Source organism: Aegilops tauschii, chromosome 6 (genome assembly GCF_002575655.3).
Source record: "Aegilops tauschii subsp. strangulata cultivar AL8/78 chromosome 6, Aet v6.0, whole genome shotgun sequence".
NCBI lineage: Eukaryota > Viridiplantae > Streptophyta > Magnoliopsida > Poales > Poaceae > Aegilops > Aegilops tauschii.
Window position 1 is genome coordinate 111,781,225 of NC_053040.3, and position 7,930 is coordinate 111,789,154.

The following is a 7,930-nucleotide window of genomic DNA, read 5'->3' on the forward strand; positions in this document are numbered from 1 at the left end:
CCAGACTAGAGCACAACATGGCTTTTATCTCTCCAAACTCAGTGTTGTTCATCCACCATGAGTTTGAGGGGGGTGTTAGAGTTATAATATAAGTCATGTACCCCTTTGTATTTATCCCGTTGTATAAGGGGTTTCCTGCATATGTTCCACACCTGTACATGTATATATATCGGCCTATGGCCTCATGGGAATACAAGTTGCATATTTTCCTAACACTCGTCATGTCCATGATCTCATCCGGGACTCCGAACAACCTTCGGTCATCAAATCACATAACTCATAATACAAATCGTCACCGAATGTTAAGCGTGCGGACCCTACGGGTTCGAGAACTATGTAGACATGACCGAGACACATCTCCGATCAATAACCAATAGCGGAACCTGGATGCTCATATTGGCTCCTACATATTCTATGAAGATCTTTATCGGTCAAACCGCATAACAACATACGTTGTTCCCTTTGTCATCGGTATGTTACTTGCCCGAGATTCGATCGTCGGTATCATCATACCTAGTTCAATCTCGTTACCGACAAGTCTCTTTACTCGTTCCGTAATGCATCATCCCGTGACTAACTCATTTCACATTGCTTGCAAGGCTCATAGTGATGTGCATTACCGAGAGGGCCCAGAGATACCTATCCGATACACGGAGTGACAAATCCTAGTCTCGATCTATGCGAACGCAACAAACACCATCGGAGACACCTGTAGAGCATCTTTATAATCACCCAGTTACGTTGTGACGTTTTATAGCTCACAAGGTGTTGCTCCGGTATTCGGGAGTTGCATAATCTCATAGTCAGAGGAACATGTATAAGTCACGAAGAAAGCAATAGCAATAAAACTGAACGATCAACATGCTAAGCTAATGGATGGGTCTTGTCCATCACATCATTCTCCCAATGATGTGATCCCGTTCATCAAATGACAACACATGTCTATGGTTAGGAAACTTAACCATCTTTGATTAACGAGCTAGTCAAGTAGAGGCATACTAGGGACACTCTGTTTTGTCTATGTATTCACACATGTACTAAGTTTCCGGTTAATACAATTCTAGCATGAATAATAAACATTTATCATGATATAAGGAAATATAAATAACAACTTTATTATTGCCTCTAGGGCATATTTCCTTCACCTCTCTGTTCCACGATGATCCCATCAGAGGCCTTTTCTGGTACTCTGTCGAAGGGGGAGATCATCACGGTGGCCATATCCATCAACTTGAAGGCCATCATGATCATCTCCGATCTATTCTTATTTCTCTGGCCAAGTTTTCCAAAAGGGGTTTGTGTATGATACTTGGGTTCAATCTTGCAAGTAACCTACCGCGCTGACAGAAAGTGGAAAAGGCTTGTATTGTGTTGTTGCCGCTAGGGATAAAATGATGGTTGTGTAGTTATCCTTTGAACAAAGATGAAGACAATATAGCATCTACTTCATCGCCGTACTTAATGCAACTCTATTTTATTTAATACTTTGAGATTCATGTTGGGTTGCACTCTTGTGTTAAAGTATTAGCTATAGATGCAGTTGGATAACGGTTTATAGATATTTGGATGTGATGCTCATATGTTAATTATGCCATGGATATTCATACTCATAAATATTGTAATTTAGTCGATGCTCAACTGTAATGTGTTCACCCCACCATGCTATCTGTTGGAGAGAAACCACTAGTGAACCAATGGATCCCGCTCCATCTTCTTATAATCTTTTCGTCGCAATTTACACTTTTATTTTACTCTATTTCTGGAGTAAATTTTTTCATACACTTGTGCTTTTAATCCCTTGTAACTAGCAAAGCTAGTGAGACTGACAAACTCGCTAGTTTCGTTGGGGGGGGGGGGGCAACATAGTATTGTATCTGTGTGTGCAGGTGTTGATCATTATTGTGTACTCAAACTCCCGTTGGTTCGATAAACCATAAGGTCACTTGAGGGAAACTGCTGCTTGCTGCAAATTCTTGCACTCAGGGGTCCAACACCTTCCAAATTGAGAGGAAACAAGCCTTTTTTTGTCGTTGAAGGTAAAAAATCTGACAAGTTGTCGGGGAGTCTACTTCACAGTTATAAGTCCTACATGCCTTTATATTACCTTGTTATCCACCTTACTTAGTTACTTTTTGTTGCTTGTTATTTGGTTTTCTGCTTTCTATAAAACTCTAAAAACATAGAAATATTTAAATTCCAGCAAGTAGTTACTTTGGTTTAAGGCTTCGAAACATGTCTACATCTCAAAATAGTGAAATTTGTGATATCACAAGTAGTAATGATAGTGATTTATTAGTACGCCAATTCTTTCACGAGCCACTAGTGCCAAAGCTTGTGAAACTAAACCTACTTTGTTTTTTTTTGCGAGGGAAAATTAAACCTACTTTGTTGAATGAGAAAATTTCTTATTTAGCCCTTTTTTTAAATGTGCTTGCCTATTTGGCCCTAAGAATATTTTTCTTCCATACATGACCCTTAATGTAAAATTTGTTCCTTATGTGACATTTCTGTCAAGTTTGGCTGTTAACAGTGTTAAGTGTGACATTTATGAAGGGACCTTTCTGAGTTAATTAAGCTGGCAAGCATGATTAACTTTTTTCTAATTACCCTACGTACGTAGCCAATGGATCCTAGCTAAGAGACACATCAGATCATGTTGATATCTTTTCGTCAGGATTTCTCCATGGTCAATCAGTTTGTTTTCATTTGCTTATACTTAACTTTCTTTCTACTATTTTTTGGGGCTATTACTACTCTATTGAACATTTAACCCATATAAATTTGTTGAATTTAACTTCTATCTGTGTGTGCTAATAATTTCCCGCAGCAACGCGCGAGGTGTCATCTAGTACTCCCTCCGTCCGAAAAAACTTATCCCTCAAATGGATGTATCTAACACCTAGTTAGTGCTAAATACATCCATTTGAGAAACAAGTTTGGATAAGTTTTTTCGGACGAAGGGAGTACTATATATGTGCTCGTCACCATGCAGCTGTCGTAGGCGCGCTATGGCACGCCATCATCCTTGCCTGCCGTGTGCTGCACCGTCGATGCCAAGGCCACGCACTGAAGCACCTGGCCGTAGCTGTTGCACACTGCTGACCGTCGCGCGTGCGGCGTGCCCACAACGGCCGTGTTCTGCTGTTGGCTGTGCAGCCGGCAACGTGCCACCGTCGCGGCCACACATCGATGGCCGCTGTGCGCAGCTCGCCGAGTCTGCCGGGCGCGTACACGCTGGTCGTAGCTGTCGTGCGAGTTGGCCGCTACCGCTGCACCACGCGAGCCTCCGCGTACCGCCGTTGAACCGTTCGTGTGCCTATTGGCCTGAACCTACACCTTGTGGGACGCTTGCCATGCAGCCGCGCATGGCCGCCTCTAGCCCAGCACGGCCGGTTGCTGGTCACCGAAGGTCATGCGTCGCAGATCCATCCCCGCTGCTCGCCGCATCCTGTGTCTGCCCGCTGTCGTTGCCAAATGCGATCGCTGTGATGGCTCTCTCTGACCTGAAGTTCGAGCAAGGTTTGGCCTTTGAAGCTTACATCTGGAAGCAATTTGGGGTTCCAATCAATCATTTCGACGGGGGCAAACTCAAGGAATTCTTCTTGGTGGCAGAGGTGACTCGTTCTAAACTTCGTATCAACTCTGATTTGGTCAGTCTCATGCTTCAATCTTACTTTGGGGGTCATGCCTCTCGTTTCAAAGTTTCGTGCCTTCAAAATTGGTCGTTCAAATTCAGCGTTTCCTCAAAGAGTGTGGGTTTTGCTATCATCAAAGGGGGAAATTGTGTCAATGATCTTTTCAGTTTGGGGTTTTTCCTTTGGGGCAATGGTGGACCAGATTCCCGCAAAGAGTTCAGGCTGTACCAGCAAGAACTTGAACAGGAATGGACTGTAGTCAATCATTCTGGTGATCGTCGGTCTTATTCCGAAGCTGTTCAAACCCCAAGAATCTTTCCTGGAAATAATTCCACCATTCGTTCTCCGGTTGGATCTCCGGTCAGATCTCCGCCTGGATCGCCGATCAGATCTGATGCTAATCGATCCCTTTCAGTTTCTCAGCGCCTGGCTCAATCAATGGCACCATCACACCAGGTGTTAACTGCGCCCAATAATGTGGCGATCGGAGGGGCGGGATCCACGGATTTTCAAACTTCTGGGCCGGCCCATGCTGCTAGGGAGCCCAGCACCCTTTTCTGTATTCGCTGCCTTGATGTGGGCCACCTTCGGGCCGGTTGCAAGAATAAAATCCGCTGCAGAGGATGCCGTCGACTGGGCCATATCAAAGAGAATTGCAGGTTTGGAGGTGCGATTTCCGAGCCGACGCCTCGCATTCAACCGCCTCTTCTGCAGCAGCCACTTTTGGCTACTGACCGAGACTCACGTCAATCGCCACATTTAACCCCACCTGTCAAAGAGGGCATCATCCTCCCTGTTCAGTCAAATCAAGCAATTACCGCCGGCGCCTACTCGCATTCGCACCACTCTCCTCCTTCTCTGCAACAACCAGCTCGCTCTTCGAGGGTTTTGACGGACGCGGCGGCTCTGCTCTCGCCGGCAATGGCTTCGTTCCCCTTCGACCCTGCGTCATTCCTCCCCGAGGGTTTCCATGCGATTGAGGTGGAAGGAAGGCCAGCGCGCCATCGCGTGCTCCATGGCAACCTTGTGCCAGCCAACGAAGATCTTGCCATTGCAACAATCATCCCCATGCCCCAAGGAGAAGTAAGTTTTCTCAATGTCCGTGAGATCCTCCTTGAGTTTCTGCAATCCAAGTGCATTGGGGTAACGGAAGTGACGAAGTGTCCCTTTGGACAAGCTTTTGTGAGGGTTCGCAGTGCGGCTGAAAGAGACTTTCTAGTTAATAGAGGGCCGCATGCGTATGATGACATTCATATTGTCTTCCAAAGGCACAATGAGGGGCTGAATTGGAAGAACTTTAATCTGAATCGTGATGTCTGGCTCATGGTTTTCGGTTTCCCTGCTGACTTAAGGAGTTTTCATGAACTGTCTAACGCCACTGCAAGTTTCGGACAGTTGATGGTCTGGGACAGATACAAATCTAGTGATGCCGCGGTAGCACTAAAAGTGAAAGTTGAAGCACTCAAAGATGTCCCGGCTAGTCTTGTGGTCTCTGGGGCCAAGAATTTCAGTGGCCAATCATGGACTTGCCCTGTTGTGATTGTTGACGACAACCCTATTGGAGTTCCACCACCTGATGAGGACCCAGTTCCTGCAGATGGCAACCCCCACCCAAGGCCACCAGAACAGTTCCACCATCCCAATCAGAACAACCTTATGGTTGGGCCAGTTGCCTTTCACCTCCTACAGGCTGAGCAACAGGTTCTACCTGTAATTGAGGAAGTTCCAGTACACAATGATGAAGATGAAGGCTGGGGTCACTGGGCTATGCCACAACAACAACATCCTCCTGTTGATGTGGAAATCCAAGCTGGGGTGTTTCTGGCTCTAGATGACTTAATGGGTCCTCTTGAAGTTCAGGTTGTGCAGCCTGAAGATGATCACAGTGGTCTCACTCTTTCCCTGGGTCTGCCAAGTGCAAATGTCAGTTCTGCTGAATCTGCTATTGGTGCACCAAGCATCCCAGATCTGGATGAGCTTCTGGCATCCCTTGTTCTACATGTAGTCCAACCAGTTATACCTGTGGCACATATAGCTTTGGATCTTAATCAACCCATAGAACAACTGCCCCTGGAGGACTTTGCAATTCCTCAAATTCATATGCCTGCTGATGACAATCTTCCTCTGCCTCCAAGAGAAATGCCAGTACCAGAGCCACTTTTGCAACATATGCTGCTGCTGCCTCCAATAATGTTGCAGATGAGATTGGGGCTTCTGCTGCTGCCCCTCCTAATGTTGCAACTGAAGTTGCAGTTGCACCTGTGACCACTGAAGATTTGGCTGATACTGCTCCCAAACTTGCTACTCCAACACAGACACTAGGCATTCAACCCAGCTCTGTGGCTCCAGTCTCTTTGGCCAATATGGATGATGCTGATCCTGAGCATCTTGTTGCTTACAATCAAAATGCAGAAATCAACCAAAATGCAAAGATCTCCAGTTCCACAGCAGGTAACAGTTTAGAGGCCCCTCCTGGATTTCCTTACCCTATTTTCAATGCAAGCTTTGCTGGCAAGCATATTCAGTTACTGCCATCTGCATCCTCAGGTCAGGATGAGGAGTTCCTCTCCAAAGAAGGGTTGGAGCTTTGGAACGCTCACTTTGCTCCTGTGGAGTCAACAGGTAAAGTTACTCAGGTACCTATTGAGTGGTGTAAATTCATCATTTTTGCTCTAATGACTGTGGATAACTTTGACTGGGCAAAATCTTTACTTGCATCTCAATTATGGACTTATATCATTGAAGGTTCTGCCAGTAATCAAACTCTGCCATTTGTAATTCCTGAAAAGTGTCAAAGTGAGCAGATTCTTTGTTGTAAGAATTCAGTTGAGGAGCCAGAAGTTTCTTCTAATGTTGCTTGTACTCCCCAGGCACTGCACAGGAGCAGCACCCCTCCTCTGCCACCTGCCAGCACCTCTCTTGCTCACACACAAAGGAAGAGGAAGGATAAAGCTCCTATGGTGGAAACTGAGGTAAGAAGGAGCTTCAGACTGAAAGCTTTAAACAATGGTTACAGGAGGAAGTCATGCTCAGATAAAAATTGCTTTCCCTGTTCTACTGATCCTCCTGCTATTACCACTAAGATAGTAAAGAACCTTGTTGTTTCCTTTTGCAAGGCTGCTGCAAAGGACTGTACTGAGGAGATGCTGCACCAGCCCAAGAAGAAGAAGGAGGCTAAGGTTGCTGCCAAAGGGCCCTCCAAGAAGGCTGTTTTCAAGCCTTAAGTTAGCTTTCTGAAGAAAACATGTTAGCATCAAGAAGTTTTAGATCTGGGAATCTATTGCACTTTTGGGATGGTCTTCTAATGGTGCTTATGAGAAACAATGCTTTTGTAATGACTCTGAAATCTGAAATGAGAGACAGTTGCCTTATTATTTATCTCTGTGCTGAATGGCCCTTGTATATTGTGCAAAGCTGTGGTATCCTGTTCTGTTATGATGAAAGATTGCTTGCTATCTTGCATGCTTGGTTTTCCTTGCATGGCTCCTTGAGAGAAACAGTACTAGTTACAGTCCACACTTTTTTTGAACATGAATCGAAACTGGAATATTCTCGATTGGAACATCAGAGGTATTAATGACAGTAACAAATGGCTCTCACTTCGAAACAAGATTGCTGAGTCTAATGCAGATATAGTTTGCCTGCAAGAAACTAAGAAAGAGCACTTTGACTTCAGATACATCAAAAACTTCTGCCCCAACAGGATCAATTGTTTTGATTTTTTACCCTCTGTGGGTGCTTCAGGTGGTCTTCTCATTGCCTGGAATGGCAGCATTTTTGAGGGGGAAACTTTGTTTCAAAATGAGTTTTCTCTCTCAATCAGGTTTACCTCTAAGCTCTCTGGTGAGTCCTGGATTCTTACCAATATTTATGGCCCTTGCCAAGGTGCAGTCAGGGAAGAATTTCTAAATTGGTTCAGCAACATCCAAATGCCTGATGACACAAAGTGGATGATTTTGGGTGATTTCAACTACATTAGGTACCCACACAACAGAAGCAGGGCTGGGGGTAACTTCTCTGATATGTTAAAATTTAATGATCATCAATAGCCTGGCACCGGTTGAAATTCCACTAAAAGGAAAGAGCTTTACCTGGAGTAACATGCAGCAAGCACCATTACTGGAAAAATTAGACTGGGTGTTCACTTCTTGTAAGGGCATATTTATCCCTAAGATGTTTTGGTGATTGATGACAATGCTTTTGCGGACTAATCGTGTGCATTGAGTTTTTCAAAGATTCATCCTTTGGCACGAGACGTTTCCCTCCCCTCGGAGTTTGAAGCGAAGACGGTGTAG